The sequence below is a fragment of the Haemaphysalis longicornis genome, unplaced genomic scaffold (assembly GCF_048455015.1).
Source record: "Haemaphysalis longicornis isolate Haplotype H1 unplaced genomic scaffold, Haemaphysalis longicornis Haplotype H1 scaffold_5, whole genome shotgun sequence".
Lineage (NCBI taxonomy): Eukaryota > Metazoa > Arthropoda > Arachnida > Ixodida > Ixodidae > Haemaphysalis > Haemaphysalis longicornis.
The window spans coordinates 77,632,220-77,651,456 of NW_027526385.1; the positions used below are offsets into that span (position 1 = coordinate 77,632,220).

Sequence of the window (19,237 nt, forward strand, 5' to 3'; positions counted from 1 at the left end):
ACGTTAGTGTGACACAGGCATACAACGGCTGTGCGTCCTCTTTTGTGTGCTTGCGTCTACCGTTGCATAACGCGACTTTCTTCATCGTACGTTACGATACCATCTAGCCCAGTTATCCCTTCTACTAGTTTGTTTATCTATTTCATGGTCATTGACGCCTCCTTCGTCTTTTCTTTCCGGCACAAGTCGAATAGGGTAAACGTGCTCGCACTGTAAAGTGCAAGAAGTGCAAGTAAAAAAAAGTATAATAAGATAACAGAAAGAACGCTCACTTGCGGCATGGTTCTTATGCGCGGAAAGCTCAAGCTCCGCCTTTTGGCGAACGCATCAGAAAGAAAATGAAACTGAGATGCGTGCGCAGACTATTTTTTTAACCTCCTTGGTCGTGACCCGACAAAACGATGATGACGATTGTGTTATTATGACTCAAATCACAAAGGGGTGTAGATGACATTTATCTTATGAGTGCTGAGTTACGATTGTCACTGTGATTATGGCTTCTAGGGTTCACCGAGTTCATGGGCGGTATTCTCGTGTTTTGTTTGTTTTGTGTCCCTTTCAAAAGTGCCCGTTCAGAGCAATGCCCTGATTGGCTGAAAGCGAACACCCGGATGTGACGTCATGCAAGCACGGCGGAGCTATGAGCCGCGGCTTCTCGGAGCAGACGATTTGGAGCAGACGATTTTTCGTCGCCTTGTTGTTGGTTCGCTGGCTGTACAATAAACACATAAAATATAGTTTAAAATAGATTCAGTCTTTTAAAATGTGTTTGCAAGAACACTTGCACAAAATTCAACCCAAAGTCTGCCGACAACTGGAAGTACGTCACAATAAAACGGACGCGAAACGGACGTTTTCAGAACGGACAAACACGAGAATACCTCCCCTTGTGGTTCACAGGTGTGTCGGAAATGGCGAGGTGTACGCACGGAGATAGACGGCAAGAATGAGTGCTTACGTTTTTTTAGGGGCGAAGCCCCTCAGGGGCTGAGGCTGTCGTCGTCTCCTCTCGTCGTCGTAATCGTCACCTTATGTAGTCACGGTACTAAAACACCGGGAAATTCGTTTACCTCTCGCTCTAGAACGTAACGCGTACTAAAAAAAAAAAGAAAACGCGGGGCACTCGTCTACGCCTCGGGCTAGAGTCCTTCGTGCTTCAAAGACAAGAGACTTTTACAGCAAAGCTGTATACTTGTACCCCCCCCCCTCCCTCCCCCAACTGTTTCGTCTCCGTTGGCAAAAACTCCATGGCGCCAAGAATACACGGGTACACTGCATGCCTCGCGCCTACCCAGGTTTCACGTTAGTGGAGATGGCCCGTGATTTTTTTTTTGTTGTTGTTGTTTCTTTGATGGTAGTATTGCTACCTTGGCCTTAATATCTGGGGCAGCCACTCAGTTCGAGGAAGCAGTATCCGCATGGCTAAGCACTACAGTGGGCGTTCCAGGCCATCCCGTGACTCATCTGTTTTTTTCCCCCGGCCGAATTCGCTCGTAGCACAAAGCCAACTCGCGCACGCGCAAGACCTCGCGTTCCGGAATTGCTCATACATAACCGATCGGAGCTGGAAGAGACGTCTCCGCTCGTTGAGGGGAAAATCCCCCAGTGCGAAGATCAAGCGCCCCGATCTATCGTCGTCGGCGTTCACGATCGAGCTGTTTTCACGCACCGTACGGCGGCGATCTCGCCAAAGAGCCGTACCGAATTGACCTTCAGGCATTTCTTACCGCGCCCGTACTTCATTCCTGTCCCGCGCAGATCGTCGGAACTGCGGGCGGGCGAAGCCGCGTCGCGAGAAACGGTCGCGGCGCAAACAAGAACCCAAGAAGAAATACTCAGTGAAAACAAGCCAGGATGCCAAAACGTGGGTCGACGAAGGCCTGCAAGGAACGGTCACGCTTGATGCCAGAAGAAGTTGAGCTTTCCGTTACCCCTGCACCAAATGGGGGCGTTTTTTAAGTGCAGAGCTCTTTAGGGGCTCGCCTTGTCGTTGTAGTTCGCTCGCTGGACCCAAATGGAGCCCCACGGCGTTCCGTCGTTGCGGCGTAACCAATAGGCTTCGAAAGCCAAGCAGCTTATATGGTTATAAGCATTCGAAACTCGTGAACCATTGTCGCTTGTCATACATCTCCCCGTTGTTTAGCGCAAAGAAAACTATAGATACATTTGAGGCAAAATATACGTAATTAACCGGCAGCGCCCGCATTCAATTGGTTAGGAACGCTGGTTGGGTGGGATTTTACGACAGTAAGGGAAAAAAAGTGGCAGTGCAACGCCGGCACGTGTGGGAGGAAAAGCAAAGCACAAAAAGAACAGAACTCCCGCTGCCGCAGTTTCAGGCAGGGGGGCGCGCGAGCACTGCGAAGGCGGGAAATTTGAATTGCATTGGGTGGCAGCAGTGAGTGGATAACGGCGCTACAGCCCATAATGGCGAATCACTGCTCTCCACTTCCGCCAGCTTTCACATTGAGTGGAACGGCCTTAAATTTTTTTGTTACTTACCTTAAATCGGAAAGCGCACTTTTGGAATTATTAATCGGTATTATGACGAGAGGATGAAATGCAATGCTGCTGGACGAAGCGAATCAAGAAAATAGCCTTCGTGTGTCCGCATGAAGCTGGGATTTCCGTTTTTAAAGTGTAGCCCAAGTGACACCAACAAAGAAGATTTGTTTGCGTATGGTTTCACGTCACCACGACCACCGAGTGCCGAGAATGCGTTAGGTATGGTTTATGCGCATTCACATTTACGCTTTCACATTTTTATAATTAACCCGCCGCGGTGGCTCAGTGGCTAAGGCGTTGTGCTGCTGCGGCCGCGGTGGCCGCTTTTCTGATGGATGCGAAAAGCAAAAACGCCCGGGTGCATGAGATTTCGGCGCACGTTAAAGATCCCCGGGTGGTCAAAATTAATCCGGAGCCCTCCACTACAGCGTGCCTCATCGCCGGCGTTGCGTTGGACGTTAAGCCCTACAATCAATCAATAAATCAATACATCAAAAAAATCAATAAATAAATAAATAAATAAATAAATAAATAAATCCATCAATAAATCAATAAACCAATCAATAAATCGATCAATCAATCAATCAATCAATCCATTTTTATAATTAAGGAAAACTCGCTGGTATACCCGACATCCGTGTTCGCATGTATAGCTGCTCCCAATGCAGCAATAGTGATTAATGCAAGGTAAAGAACTCACGTATACATTGCCACTAAAATTTTAAAAATAGCTATTAGAGATTGATGTTTAAATTGCGAAATTGGAGTTAGCTACCAAGAACAGCTCACCCACGGCGTAAAAATGGTAAGCTCAGCTTGTGGGTTGATATATGCGTCTCCAAAGTTCGCTCCTGCATTCCTTCGTGTTCTACATGATATCGCATTCGTGTTTCCACGAAATGAGTGGTATACACTGTAAAACTACTTACACCCTTAAGGGTGTAAGTAGTATTCATTTATATTGTAGTAAGGGTGTATTTATAACAAACATCCTCACACCCTAACAAGAAAAAACAAAACAAAGGAAAACACTCTTCAGGGTATTTTGTCGTTTATCCCTTACACACTATCAAAACCACAAAAATCCACCCTTTTAAAGGGTGTTTTATGGTTAATTACACCTTATCAAGGATTGTCTGTTTTTGTTTTCTGTTGAGGTGTAAGGGTGTTACACTGTAAAGTGATTTTTACAGCCTTAAGGGTGTAAGTCACTGTCTATAACAAACCCCCTTACACGCTAGCAAAAAAAAACACCCTTAAGGGTTTTGTCGTTTATAGCATCCTTACACCCTCGCAAAACTACAAGAATACCCCTTTTAAAGGGTGTTTTATCGTTAGTTACACCCTTTCGAAGAATGTGGTTGTCTATTTTTTTTTTGGATACGGAGTAAGGGTGATATATGTAGACAAAAAGGGTGTAAATCAATTTACATTGTGGGCTACAAGGCCAATGCATTTAGCGATGAATCCTCCTGTGCGCTGTAACGCGCAAGTAGCGTTTTTAAGCCCCGCCATCCCGGTTCTCTGAAGCCTCGGTCCTGAAAGATACGCGGCAAGGTTACAGCTTCTAGTTAACTGTAGCAAGGTCAGTTCAAGGCCGTTGAATTCTGCTAAACATCACATGCTGGGAAGGTGTCTGTTGCGGGTGAGGAGCCTTATGCTCGAAGACATGTGTGGCGCCGTCACTAAAGTGATGTCTGTGGTAGTTACGATCGGAAGAGATGTCGCTTCTGGTTGTGACGTCACTTCCGCTGAAGTGCTGAAGAGTTTTTCAACATGCACCATGTATTGGCGCTGCCCTAAGGGGGCAAAAACTGAACTCTGCTACTCCTTTACTTACAAAAACAACATAATAATATACACCTTGCTCCTCAAATTAGGTAATTCTTGCTTATGTTTCCGCGGTTTTCCTTACATGAATTACCGCAGAAGCTGCAAGCACTTGAGTACTGCTTCAAATTTCTGTCAACAGATGGCAGGTTAGTCAACATGCCCTATGCTTACCCCCAGCGCGGTGTGGGGAAGGGGGGGGGGGGGGCAAGCGTGGACCGGTTTTAACTGTTGCATAAGAGAGTTTTAACTTACCGGTGTACCGCGCGTACCGTGCGTACCGTGTGTACCGGGACTCGACTGAGCATGCGCGCGCGGGCACGGCGAGGCGGGCTACCTCTCAGCGGAACGAATGCGTGGGCATGGCTTAGCGGAACTAAGCCATCCTACCGCAACGAATGCGCCCATGCCCAGTTTGGTCCCGGTGCATACGGTACGCACGAAACACACGGTACGCGCGGTAAGCTAGCTAAAATTCTATTGACTCTGCTTGCACTGTGGCTTTGTCGCGTGGCGGAGGCGGCGGCAGTGAGCTTCGGCGGTTGACGAGTTTTCTGCTCGGGTGTAATTTCTGTCTTGCGCGTGGGTCTACCGCTACCGAGGATGAACGTACGTGTTAAGTAATGGGCGCTCCCGGAAAGCGGGTGCATTTGGAACTGGCCCAATGTGCTGTTACGCGTACGTGACGATGTAAACACGGCAGACGATTATGCTAAGTGGTCGGCGAGAGGTCTTCATTGTCGCTCGACCGTGCCCGTCATCGTGTCGGCGTCGATTATTTCCTTCCAGGTAAGGAGAGTGAAATGTCGGTTTAGTTTAGCGTGCGTTTCGTCCTTTCTTCATTGAAGCTCCGTCCAGTGTGATATTGATTAGCGCCATGAATTCCTTAGCTAGCAAACTTGCCCAACTTTCCGCCTTACTAGTCCGTATAGTTGCGTTCGCAGTGGTGAGCGTACAGCAACCTATTTGTTTTGACCATTGGAGCATCAGCTGCGACCGCTTAACTTTACGTCAGAATGAGTGACGACAAGGCGTACGGTTATTGTCCAGTCATTTGTTTGCTTACCGTGCTGAGATTAAAGCTTCTCTTGGCGTCACTTAAAAACCAGACGGTTTACGTAGCTCAACAAATATGTGGGAGCAGTGTCAGCTGAAGAACTTTCTAATGGCGTATTCGGTTGGCCGCTCCCGTCATCTGGCTCGGAGTCGCCAGATGCCAAGGCCGGGCTGGAGGCATAGAGTTAGCTGGAAGCAGGCTGGAGGAGCGGCAGGCGCGCATGCGCGCTCGCCGCTCCTCCAGTCCGGCCGGGGTAAACCGCGGCATTTTGTGTCACGTGACCCGTCCTCCCGGCAAGATGGCGCCACGCTCTCACTTCGAAGTCACAGCTATAGTGCCTAGAATATACTGGCTAGTGTCTCGAGCGGAGCGCTTCGCTATGGGAGAGCGTGGCGCCGTTTGCAATGTAAGCCCACCGCTGCCGCCAGATGGCGCCGCTTGGCGGGAGCGTGCTGCTTCAGCAGACGATGCAGTTTTTTCGCTTCGGAAGGCGGAAAGGTGGCCTTGTGCGCGCGTGGTTAAAGAACTTGTGGACGTATTTTTTCTTCGCCGAGATGCACCGTTTATTGTTCTGCGTGGGTGCTTCGACATGCAAGCCGTTCCGTCAGCCCCTCCCAGCAGTTTTGGGCTGATATTGCACCGGTTCTGCGGGCGTGCGCGAGTATCCGTGCCACGCCAAATCGCGGGCTGTGTTCCGGGTTGTTGTTTTCACGTACCTGTCACTGAAACCGCTTTGTTTAACTGTGAACCAAGCTGACAATGCCAAAGTGATGGTGCAAATCGACAACATGCTAATTGCGCCGCTGTGTAAAAACGGTATACCGCCCAAACAAGGGGCATGTTTAGAATTCAGCGGATGCTACGCGGCTTGCGGAATAGGAACGAAGCATCAGAAGAAATACAGAAGGGTGACGGAGGCTGCAGTTGTTTGCGAAAAGTTGGTTCAGAGCAGTTGTACCGAGCAAATGCTTATTCACGCGCATGTTCTATGCACTATAGCGCTGCTTATACGGAGCGTGCCAGCTGCATATAATACACAGCTGCACAACGGCATGCCGATGCCGTTGTGCAACTGTTTATTGATTCCGCTTGTGCCAACTTCAGCTTCAGATTATGGCAAGCGTCAAGAAGCAGCGAAATGAAAGCACGCGCATTTTGTTCCGCTGTGCACTAGCGGGTACCGTTCCATCAGGGAAAATGTGTCGCTCTTTAAAGCGCCGACTGAACTCGGCGCGGTGGCTCAGTGGCTAAGTCATTGCGCTGCTGAGCACAAGCTTAGGTCGCGGGCTCGATCCCCGGCCGCGACGGCCGCTTTTCGATGGAGGCGAAAAGCAAAAACGCCCTGGTGTTACGAGATTTCGACGCACGTTAAAGGGGGTGGTCAAAATTAATCCGGAGCCGGCCACTGCGGCGGCGCGTTAAACCCTACAATCAATCAATCAAAGCGCCGACTGACCCTTCACGGTTGTCAGAGTGGGAGAAGCGGATCAAGAGAGCGGACAGGAAGCTGACGCCAAATGCGGTAGTATATATGGGAAAAACACTTTGACAATAACTGCATTGAGCGTTCGTTCAAGATAACACGGTGAACTGCGTTGTGAACGAAATCCCTCGCGACAAAGTTCGGCTCAAGCTGGATGCTGTCCCTATACAGTATTGGAGGCATACCCGATGCACCTTATCCGAAACTTGTATCGAAAAGACAGATCAGAGACCTTTGTAAGCAGGAGCCGGTTGCGAAACACCGCAGGGTGACCACCGAGACGACTGAAAACGTGGCCGCACCTGAAGAAAACTATAGAGGCTTCGATCTTCCCGAACCCCTAGGAGAAAATCAGGCAGCTCCTCAACTACTATAGTGAGGGTCGTCATCCTTTTGATTCGTGGATGAAGCTCGCAACAGCTAGCACTAGCTAGCTGACACGTTAACTAACGTGAGATGTGAAATCCAGGCGAACGACTTCGCTCATCTTTTTATTGAGAGAATGGTACTTATCATTTGTACGATGTTCAACTACCGTTGTAAGATGGACTAAACTATGAGATGTTGTTGAATTGTATTTATTATTTATCAGCCAGGCGCAATGATTACAAAGCTGCACGGCGAGCGCTTACGTTTCAAACCTAGTGACATCGTTTAAATACACTCGCAAGCACAGTGTAAGGTAGTCAGATATCAACGGTATGCTCAGGCGACAAGCAAGAGCTTATTTTATGTGCGGTACGGAGATTGCGCATAAAGGCCCGTTCGCACTTGTGACGAAAGCGACGGGAATTCCGTCACTTTGTCGCGCGACGATCGTTTTTGTCGAATGGTCGGGACAAATTTTCGTCGCGCGACATAATTCCCGTCGCTTTCGCTCGCTTTCGTCGCAAGCGGGAATGGAAAGTTCTGCCGCTGCCGTCTGCTACGCAGCGCGGAGGTAACCGCGCGATCTGCTCGGGCCGGACGAACGCGCACGCTCCCGCACGGCAGCGCCCCAAGCGGCAGCCGGCCGCGTACATCGCTCGCGGCGCCCGCCTGGAAGCCGCCCTCGGCACACTAGCCAGTATATTCTAGGCACTATTCGCCGCGAGCTCGACATGTAGGTGGCGACTGTGGGCGCGCTTCGTGCCTTTTTGTCGCCGTATGTGCGCACGACAGGTGCAAACAAGAGTGGTATGCTGTAGTTCGGTTACTCAACGTTCAATGTATAGCATGGCAGCGGCAGTCAGTTTTCATTATTACGCCAAAAAACGCGACGACTCATCGGGAATCTCAGAATGGCCGTAATTGTGACAATGAACTTTTACGCTGTGGCTCGTAGCAAGCTCGATCTTTCCAGACTATGGCTTTGAGCCTCCAATAAAAGCATAAATAGAAACAAATCAGGAAGCCTCGATCTCTGAAATTCAGTTTACAACGGCAATCTCAGTCGCTTTCACTGGTAGCATGACGCATTCTTGCATTTGTGGGATGCTCTGAAATGGTAACACTACTTAACTGCCCCGAAATTCCTTCTAAGAGCTTACGATATTTTTTGTGTGTTCAAAAGGCAACATAAAATTACTGAATTTTGATCAGCGCAGAGATATAAATGTAACCGCTCTAACGGGTCTTTTAAATGAAATTTTAGCGACTCTGAAGGAAGGTTTCATGAATAACGGTTTCGGATCACTTATTTACGGCTTTCGTCGCAAGTGAGCTTGCGAATTGAATTGTCAACGCACGCAGTACAATCAACATCTCATGTTTAGCTAGGTTTTCGCAGAGTGACAAGCAGGCTTACTGTGTGCAAACCAAGCTTCTGGGACCTCACAGTGAGCACAAATTTTCTGTGACGGCTGCTCTGTTGACGATTTGCGTTCCTTTTAAAATCTAACATGGGCCTGCAACAGCGAGATGTGTTTGCATTCTTGCGTATAAGGTCGCTTACGAACCCTAAAGACGGCAATAAATGAAGTTGCGCTGTTGAAGATGTAGTAAAACATTTCCTTTTTATTTCTCGTTGCAAATCAACGCAACGGGTTCCCGGTAACCACTTTGTTTTGTAAACTGAATATCGCCTTTGTCTTGGCATTTAATTCTTGAGGATAGGTTAAAAAATGAAATTCTGCGCATTTCATTTTTTTTCGGGAAGGGGGAGGGGGGGGGGGGGGTCCTGCCAACGTTGCAAGAGCAGCGAGAAGAGAACGCATGTAACGCGCGCGAAAAGCCAAACTATGTTTATCAGTATTATTTACAATCGAAACTACACTAGGCGTCGTGTTCTGTAGCGGTGAAAAAACAGTACACGTATTTTCCAAAATGATTAACCCCCCTTTGGTTCGAGATTGTCCAGGAATTGTGGGACGCCTTTTTCAAAATTGTATTGAAAGCAAGCATTGTGGGGAAAAAAAAAAAGCGAGTCATGGCACACACCCCACACACATGTGGGCAACAACGTGCATTATATATTACGCGTTTTCTCCTCTTTCTTTAAACTTAGTTCCACCTTAAGAGGTTAAGACGTGACCAAATTAGGCATTTGGTTATGCTGAGTGAGACACGTTTCTGAACAAGGTGATTCATGTCGGATTTGAAAATGATATATATGAAAATGACACACAAAATGCCACATGACTGACGCAAACTCACAACTGCTTAATTTTACCGAAACATTCCCCCTAAATACTCTTGCGCATCCATAGAAACGTATTTTAAATAATGCGTAAAATTAGCAACTCGATACAGTTGAATAAATGTTTATTCCTCCTCCTGAGTATAACCAACGACTGTCCAAAAATGGTACTTATTTTAGAAAAGGTACAGGAAGGACACGATCACACAGACGCTTGCGGGTGTAAAATACGTGCCCGGTAATGTATGGGCGATAGCGCACGGGTCGTGTGCAGTGTAAATGTTTTTGTTTGTTTCTTCTTTCTATAAGGACACAGCGCAATTTTACAAGGGTGTGGAATTTGCACGCGTATGCACAGGTCTTGTCGCTTCTTACCCGTTTCGCGTACTGAACTTTTATCCTTTAAATAATCGCCACGCCACCTTCAAAAATCACCCTTCGACGTTCCCGAAACGGTAGACGACTGCACTCAACAATACGAAAAGTGCAATGTGTGGAAGCAATGTTTATAACACGTTTCACACTCAAGCGGTGACCACAGCGAAGATGTTTCGTGGAATTAAACCAGTGCATTAACCCGCAACGGCCGCTGATTATTGCGTTTCTAGAGGAAACGAGCACGCGGAGGTTACTGTCATTGCTTACTGCCAAACGAGCACAGATATTGGTTGTTTTGTCGTGTGCAGCACGCGTCTTGCGCCGCACGCAACGTGAAAAAGCAGACGACGCGAGAGCGCCATCCACACTAGGAGCGGTTCGTCCCGCCGCCGCCAGGGGCCGACTGTGTTCGCGCTCGGGGCGAATATCACAGCGGTCGGGAGCGCTCCGAGTCGGAGGCTGACGCTCCGAACGAACCAACCGAAGGTAGTTCGAGCGGTCGAATTCTACCAACCGAAGGCGCGGCCGCTTTTCAGAGCACTCCAGAGCGCTCGTATACGCCCAACCGAATATGCCATAAGATCGTCGACAGAATCAAAAGGACAAATCGGCCGCGTATTCGCTCACTTCGTTGCAAATGTCGTCTAAAGACATTTGTCGTCTACCACAAACGCCTCCATTTTTTTCCCAGCCCATCTCTGACGCTCTTCACCTGTCTAGCTTCTTCCTCGAGAGAGAGAGAAAACATTTTTATTGAGCTTTATGTGGCTCAGGGGGCGGTTGTGGCCGCTGGCTTGTGCCGGGTGGCGACATCGGCAGCTCTGGTGACCAAGGAGGTTTGCACCTCTAGGTCTGAGCTCCCCAGCGCTTCCTCCCACTGCTCACCACAGGAAATTAGGGGAAAGGGATCTTTCGGGCACCCCCAGAAGATGTGGGGAAGGGTAGCGAGAGCGCCACATGCAAGGCATTCTGGGGAAGGGTACAATGAAGGGTGTATTCGGTGAAGTATAGCGGGATTAGGGAACGTGTTCGTCTGAAGGAGACGCCACGTGTGTTCTTCCGAATTAGTAAGGTTGGCGTGAGCCTTCCTTCTGAAACCCATGCAAAGCTTATAATTAAACCACTACCCCGCAACATGCATCCCATATACCACGCGAGCCGCAGAGAGCAGAGAGCACGTGCTCTCCAAAAACGACTCCCCGCTCGAGCCGACGTGGTATATGTGGATGCTGCAGAATACAGGCACCGTGCCGCATTCGCCATTGCAGCCATTAACGACCTTGATAATCCCCCTCTCGACTCCCTAACCTTGAATAATTCCCATCCCGCCAGAGCAGAAGAGGCGGCAATAGCTTTAGCCCCCTTCCAAAGGCTGACCTCCGCGATAATAATTTCCGATTCCAAAGCGGCCATTCAAAATCTTGCCAACGGCCATGTTTCGCCACAGGCCTCCAAAATTCTCCGACGCCACCCACCCGACCCCCCGTAGAAATTGTCTGGACTCCGGCGCACGCTGGCCTCGCTGGTAATGAGGCTGCCCACAATACGGCTCGAGGGCCTATCACGGGGCCAGATCCGCCAGAGATAGACTCCTTACGTACAAAGAAATAACCGCTCATTACCGCCTCGACCGCCTTTGGTATCCCCCTCGATAAACACTGTGAAGGTTTGCTCAAAACAGTCAAATTTTCCCGCCTTCGCACTGCTCGCGCGCCATAAATTTGAACCTTTCGTCACTGTTGGATTTGGAATGCCGCCACGAAGTCCAGACTCGGGTGCTAGCCCTTTTTGTATCTGCTGGCCTTCCCCGTCATCTACGGACAAGGCGGCAAACGCGGTCCTGTGTTCTCTAAAAACTACGAAATTGCACAGAAGACTGTAGCACAAAAGACTACCCTCTATGAACTCCCTGAAATTGTTTGTCCATAGTGTCCTACCGTTGGGCACACCACTCTACGCTATGTCTGTACCTTTCCCCTTCTTTTTCTGTTCTCCTCTTTTAGATGCGAAGCGTCTCATGCTCGGGGCTGTGTCCCTCCCTCCCTCGTTGTCGTTGTCCGCCGTCCGCACTCTACTGCGCATGCGCGCCTCTTCATCCCCGTCAGCGTTTGGGCTGACGTCAGCGCAGTCCACTATAAAAATAAATAGTTAGGCGGCGCCAGGTTTGGATCCCACGACTCTCTGGCCGCAACGGGAGGTACGCGGCGCTCTTCCCACTGCGCTACAAACCGCGACAGGAGCATGTGCTACGAACGCGCCTTATGTCCTTCACTCATTCAAACTGCGTCAAGAAGCTACAGATACAACGAAGGCACGCGAAGCTGAACGTCAACGGAAACGACGAAGTGAAAACTAATGGGAACTTCAGTCGACACCATGGCTGCTTCGCATACTACTCAGGGTTGCCCTCCGGGAAGATGGTGTAATTTTTTTTCTGTTTTCCTCTTTTTCCTCATTGTTCCCCTTTTCCCTGTGTAGGATAGCATACTAGGCCGTAGCCTGGTTAACATTCCTGCCTTTCCTTTACCTTTTCTCCTTTTGGGTCAAAACATTTTTTTAATGTGCAGTTTTTATGTGTTATCCAAAATATCAAGTACGCACCTATTTTTAATTAAAAGACGAGTGATAATACCGGCTATGAATTGACGTGTTGTCCCAAATATGCCTAATGTTTTCTTCTAGCTCAACAATGTTGATAAGGAAGAAGGGTGGTGTTAGATGTATGGTTCGGAAATGTTTTGTCTGTAGAAACTTCTTCTTCAAGAATTCTTTCAGCTTTTAGTAGGATGGCTGAATCGAGAGACAGCCAAGTGGACAGACAGATTAAAATTTTCGCGTTTAAAGCCCGATAAAGTCTACCGTCCGTAAAAAATACGTGAAAGGTGCGACTCGCAGCTGGATTAACCTCCGAAAGTGTCCAGGTCAACAAGCAGACGTCTCAAAGAGTTCCCTTGATGTGTGCCCGACGGACAATAACCGGAATATTGTCCGTCGGATAATATCCGACGGGCAATATCCGTGCGCTACGCAGGGCTATGAGAAAATTCCCAGACCCTCCGGCGGCCTCTATCGGTGTGTCTGGGAACCGCCTCGCCGGTAGTTTGCAGACCCACGGATAGAGGGCGCAGTGATCTCGCAAGGTCGGGTGTTTCTCCCTTTCGCTAGGGGAGGGAGAGAGGAGGGGGTCTTCCGCCATTGACGCTTGGCTGCCGATTTTTTTTAACGAACCGTGAAATTTGCGTGGTTTACGTTCAAGCCGACCCAAACGAACCGGGGCTCCGCTGTTTCGGCAGATTCCAGGCTAAGTGGAACTGGGTTTACTTTTGTGGGGAGCAAATAGTATTTAATGCGTACGTTCATTCTAGACAGAAGTTGGGACGGCCGCAGCAGGTCAACGCAACAGCGACAGCAGTGACTGCGGTAGGCTTAGTTGCTAGTGGCGATTGTATGATGATTTTATAGAGATGTTATATTCAATGTGTCTTGAAGTTTTGACAGTGATTATTAATTAAGGGCTTGTTGTCTCCGGTTCTGGGTTAGTTTGGTTGCTCGTTCATTCAGAAACTTTCTTGTATGTGATAAAAGAGTCTTGTTCAAACTACCACGGCTTCCATGTTCATATGTTCATTCTTTTCCACTCGTCGAGACGGCTGGGAGAGACGCATACGCACGAACGTACTGCCACTCTTTCTCTAGAGAAGGGACATCAGGACATATTGCGTTAGAATAACTGTATTTATGGGTTTTGATGATGTAACGTTTATATCACTCGGAGAAAAGAAATAACGGACAAATCTTCAGAACCCCTTTGCTGTTGCATCGTAAGCGTATCGTCGTTTCGCGTGACTCTCGGTATATTTTCACGGAGGGAGGTTAGCCGGCCGACGGTACAAAACTGTGACGTACTTTGGCACTGATCGCCACTTTGGATGGCGAACGCACGCGATGCGTAGCCGTACGTCCTCACTGTGGCCTCTGTGCTACGAATTTTAAGCTCGGCCCCGCATACATGCGGTGGCCGTGCCAACGCAAGTCGGAGTCCCGTGACCTTCGTGTAGTTACTCTGAATGGTCCACATGCCCCACATTGGTCGTTCAGTGCGAGCTAATGATCGGTATGTGCTTATGAGCAGTTGTGTTCCACCCACCGCCACCGCGAGCGCGCTGCCCTAGTTGCATGGAACCATCGCGGTTGGCATACAGTTGTATACATCTATTCGTGACAAAACAGACTTTAGCGGAGTTGTGGCGTAATGTCCCCTAAGAGGAAGCTCACGGACTGCCCAAGGCCGGTGAATCCAAGTGGGCACTCATGTATGTTGCTGCCGCGTTACCTTTCACGACGCATTCGTTACATTCACCGTGTCACTGCGGCCTTGCGTGCACTGATATGAACTGCGCAGCAGACGTGGCCGCTTCAAGGATTGCGAGCCCAGCACTGCATCCATCATAGCATACCGCCAGTTCAAGGTACACACCTACCGCGTAAGCGATGCGTCAGTGAGCCTCATACCAGCGTGAAATAAATACCCGCTGAATTTTCTCTCCACCGTTTCCGAGAACACGTCGCCAATGATCCATAAGAGAAACGCGCTGCAGCGTCATCATATTTCGTAATATAACACGCTTGAATGGACGGTGGACTTCGCGAGCGACTTATACATTTGTTTCGAATTACATGAGCGCGGTCCTGTGGATGAACACTTGGCAGGGATCCCTTTATGGTTGCTTCGGCCGATAAGACATGACTGATCTTCTATCTACTTTCTCACAAGCGCCTGCATCGCATCTCGCAACGATTGCGTGAAAGCCACGTGACCTGTGCACGAAAGATCAACCTACAGATGCCGGGCTTACCGGCACTACGCCTGTTACATACCTAGCGCAGAAAGTAGCGAATTCCGTATACGGCCACCAGGACTAACATTCCCGTTGAAGCCACCGTATTCTTAAAGGGAAACATGTGGGTAAAAATAGCGGTGTCGTCTTGTCCAAGTGCCCTCGATTTTAATGCGGAGGCATTAGACGGTTCATTAAGCGATAATACCGGCTTTGGCTTTGGCTCTGGCGTCTGGGTCAGCTAGACTGCTCCTTGGGAAGTGTTCCATAGCACGAGGTGTTCCATAGCGTGATCTTAAACGCACCAGTAGGGACAGGTGGCCGTCCGGGCCAGTACACCGCGTCCAGGCCAGTACGCCATCGTTGTCAACTTTCCCCGGCACTCTGTCGCAGGAACGAGCAGCAGCGCAAAAGTAGGAAACAGATTGAAACCATTCGAAATCGTTAAGACGGTCGAGAGACAGAGAGAGATACAGAGAGAGAGAGAGAGAGAGAGAGAGAGATACAGAGAGAGAGAGATACAGAGAGAGAGAGAGGGAGAAAGAGAGAGAGAGAGATACAGAGAGAGAGAAAGAGAGAGAGAGAGAGGGAGAGAGAGAGAGAGAGTGAGAGAGAGAGAGAGAGAGAGAGAGAGAGAGAGAGAGAGAGAGAGAGAGAGAGAGAGAGAGAGAGAGAGAGAGAGAGAGGGAGGGAGGGAGGGAGGGAGGGAGAGAGAATTATCTTGAAAGGTACTGGTGGTGAGGTTAGCCTGGCAAAGGCCAGACGTATGAGGAAAACTGAAATTGGTGAAGTGATGATGACGGCTATGACTACAATGATGTGCTCAGTAATGAAGCTTTTTCGGAGATTCTAACTATTCCCTGTACTTCGCAGGAAAGTCAATAGAGCTTCTGTCGCTCAGGATTCTCATTTAGAGTTAGACCAGGGGCCTACCACATAAGGCAGGTCGCAAAGCAAAGCGTCCCAAGCGGCAAGATTTAAAAAAAAAAACTTTCGCCCATGCGAGGTGGCAGCAAGGCACCTCAGGCGTTCAACTGGACATTCATGCTTTCGCATTCACAACCCATAAGAAGTGCTTACGTGTCCTAGGAGTCCTTTTTGCTACCCTGTAATTTGGTTTCCGGTAATAGTAGTAGTGGGCATCTATTGAGCATGAGGTTGAAGTAGGGGAGCGTGGTCGGCCGCTTGGGTCGAGGAGTCCGCGAGTCCGCGCTGCTTCCAAGGGCTGTGTTCACCAAGGCACGGTGACCGGTAATAGGAAGACTTACCGGTATAAATGCAGACGTTTATCCTATCTCTTGGGCTGAGTGACAAAGTAGAAGAGGCTAATTCTCAAATGTATCGCAGGCATGGGTATTCTCACTTTCGCACTAATTTCATACTAATTTCAATTGATATCAATACAATGTTATTTCCCTTCGAAAAGGAGGAGGTCCAACTACAATCCCCAACAAACGCCACCAGAACGCGAATGCGCGCGGCGCGCAACCGCACTTTCTCGCTGTTGTCCGTGTACCGCGTTGTGATTGCCGCACAAGACTACGGGGCATTCAGCGTTTCCTTCAACCGCTACGTCAAAGACATTGTCCGTACATTGTTATCTAATGCTCAGTCGGCGCTTTTGGATCACGTGTGAGCCATTCTACACGCCGAAAGGTCCCGTCAAATATATACACCGTTCTTTCACATCCGCTCAAGCGGAAAAAGAGATGTGAGTATGGGATATAAGCGAAATGGGTGGATGTGGGAACATCGAGAATTGTGGTATGGTGAGGCGCGCAACTGAAGATTTAACTTCCGGCCACGCCGGTAGCGGCTCTAAAGGCTGTGGTATGTCCCATACCCACACGCCTTCGCTAACATCTACACGGGGTACAGCTTGCCAGGATTCCTTAGATAGCTTTCGAAGCAAAAAAAAAAAAAAAAAGATTCCTCGGCAACATACGTCTGCTTACGTGCTTTGAGGGCGAAAGCCTAGCGTTTATCAAAGACTTCTTTCCGGCTACATCGTGTTTGCATCGCTTTCTTCGCTTTCGTTTCTGCGTCTTTTTACGCAGGTCAATAAAATTTATCCAATCCAATTCAATCCAATCCAATCCAAATCCACAGCCAGAGCTCTGCTCCGCCTGCACCTGTTCTACTCCCGAGCCGTCACGTTCGCCTGTTCATCAGGCTGATTCTTGTTTCATGTTAACACAATTTTAACAGCTGGGTTGGCGCTGCGGTCAGCGCGCCTGGCTGTAACTGTGACGACTCTGGTCACTTTTCCCATCTGAAGAAACCTCTAAGGCTTCCGCTCGAAAAAAAAAAATTAATGCTAGGATCCTGCGACTCCCGGAGCGAGTTGTGCGTCTGCCGTACACACTTCTTCGATGAAGCTGCAGCGCACGGAACACGATGTAAGGGTATTCCGGACGATTGCGGAATTATGCGGGGCTTACTGCGTTAAACATAGACTGCGAGCGTCTTTCGGATGCCGCTCAGCGTCCATCTCTGACTCCAATGAGCGCGCGAAAAGGCGGATAGTGGACAGCGGAGATGTTGCGACAACCGTGGATTTCGATAAGAGCGTGACCCGGCGTGTCAAGGGCGACTTTAAAAGAAGAACGCGGATAAACGCCGGCGGTCACGTACTGTACGCAGCTGGCACGGAAAGGCCTGGAAATGTACGATCGTCGGCACTGGCGGGAAAAGGAAAAACAAAGACATAAAAAAGAGCGCGAAGTACCGGACGAATGTGGAAAGCTATAGAAGCGGAGTTTGAGAGCCGAGACTACCGTCAAACGTGGCGTATCAAAACCAGCAAAGCCCTGCATTTAGGTACCTGACAGAATTTTTGTCCCGCCCTTTATCGCTAATTGTTGATGATGATGATGAAGATTTTCCTTTGTGAAAGGCACATACCCAAACAGAGGGTCGGCCAAACACCAGTGGTACGACAGTGGGAAAGAAAACATTATTGAACTACTCGATCCTGTATAAAAGAAATTTAGAGGGATTGAAAAAAAATACTATAAAATTTAGGATGGCGAAAAAGAGAGAATTGGGAAGAAATGATTCGCTTCGTTATCATCGCCATTGTAGTCATCTTCGTTAGCATCATCATCATCATCGTCATCAGTCGTTTTTCAGCTGCAGCTTTCGGTGAGACCGCATAGTGACACATTCCGCTTCCAAGTCAGTGCAGGACGTACACTTCCGGTGCGAGGTAGAACTTTAGTTAAACATAGTGATATACTCCTCACCGCACCTACAATGACCTAAAAGGTACTAGACCACTCTTATTCACGAAAAGATTGCATAGAACTTATCTAAGGGGGCATTCTTCTTTTCAATAAAAAATTATGGAAATAAAAAAAAAGTAGAACTGCCGGTGCACGAAGCCAAGGTGTAAGCGTTAGAAGCCGCGGACGCTACCGGTAGGCCACAGAGAACGAACAGCGAGTTCACCAGAGCAGTTTATCAAGAAGATTGCAGCAGTGTTCAAAGCTAACCGCACGACGGCGCTAGGTGTAGCAGGAAGTTCCCGACCTGCATTGACTTGGAAACGGAATGTCGCAGTGGTGCACACAGGCATAATTAGACGCGCAATCGAAGAAGCTACCGGTGATAATAGCGTGTGGGTTTAATGGAGAAAATGGGAAACCGCTGCGGGAACATGTAATTGCTTTTTTAGAATGCATTGCGTGATGATTTCCGGCGGCTAGAGAATGGACCACAGTTTTACAGTGAAAACTCTACAGTCAACACGCAGCGTAACTGTCACCCACATTACTTGTCAACAGAATCACGTGTCTCGCCTAACAGAAGGAAATAACAGCTGAATTAACCAAAAAATGTTGCCCTAACGCACATTCTTTAACATCACATTTTTCGTCAAGGTCAAAGTTTAGGTTCTCAGCGATTTCAAATGTCTCGCCCACGCCTTGTAGCCCACTTGGCAGCGTCTGCAGCGAGGCGTGGTGGGCAGGGGCGAAGCTCCTTAAGGGCGCGGGCAGTCGGCGTCTCCTGTCGGCGTTATCGTTTGATGTAGTCACGGTACTACGACATCAGGACACTCGTTTTGAAAACTCCTCATGCTAGAACGTAACGCGTACTAAAAAAACACACCGGGACGCTTGTTTTCAAACGCCTCGCGCTAGAACGATTCGTACTTCGAAGACACGAGACTTTCAGCAAAGCTGTATACCTCTACCACAACAACGGTTCCATCTTCGTGCGCAAAAATGCCAAGGCGGCAAGAACACACTTATACATTTATACACTTCGCTCCTCCTCAGGTTTCACGTTAGTGGAGATGGCACGGGATTTTTTTTTGTAGAGGATATCCCGCCAACATGGCATAGCCGGTAAGACGTGGGCTTCAAGCATAGAGTTTCTTACAATATACACTAGAGAGGAATCTGGCGCTACCGTCTATGCGTCTCACATGGACCGCCATTATGCATCGCGCTCGCCTTAGTTTCATGATTGGCTTGAATTGAAACGTTTTAGTGACCGCAAATATAAACAAAGTGCCACAAAAACGC

At 48.8% G+C, this 19,237-nt stretch overlaps 1 protein-coding gene across 2 annotated transcripts in view; it reads left to right on the plus strand.

Annotated features, from left to right (window-relative positions):
- The window catches only part of LOC144138477 (uncharacterized), an 89,525-nt gene that overhangs the window by 40,783 nt on the left and 29,505 nt on the right, over nucleotides 1–19,237 (plus strand). The window contains exon 1 of one of the 2 annotated variants that reach the window (XM_077670770.1): nucleotides 4,988–5,124. The exons of the other annotated variant lie outside the window; for it this stretch is intronic. The gene's annotated coding sequence lies outside the window, so the exon portion shown is untranslated. Of the gene's footprint in view, nucleotides 1–4,987; nucleotides 5,125–19,237 lie in introns of those variants that run through there. 2 annotated transcript variants of the gene reach the window in all.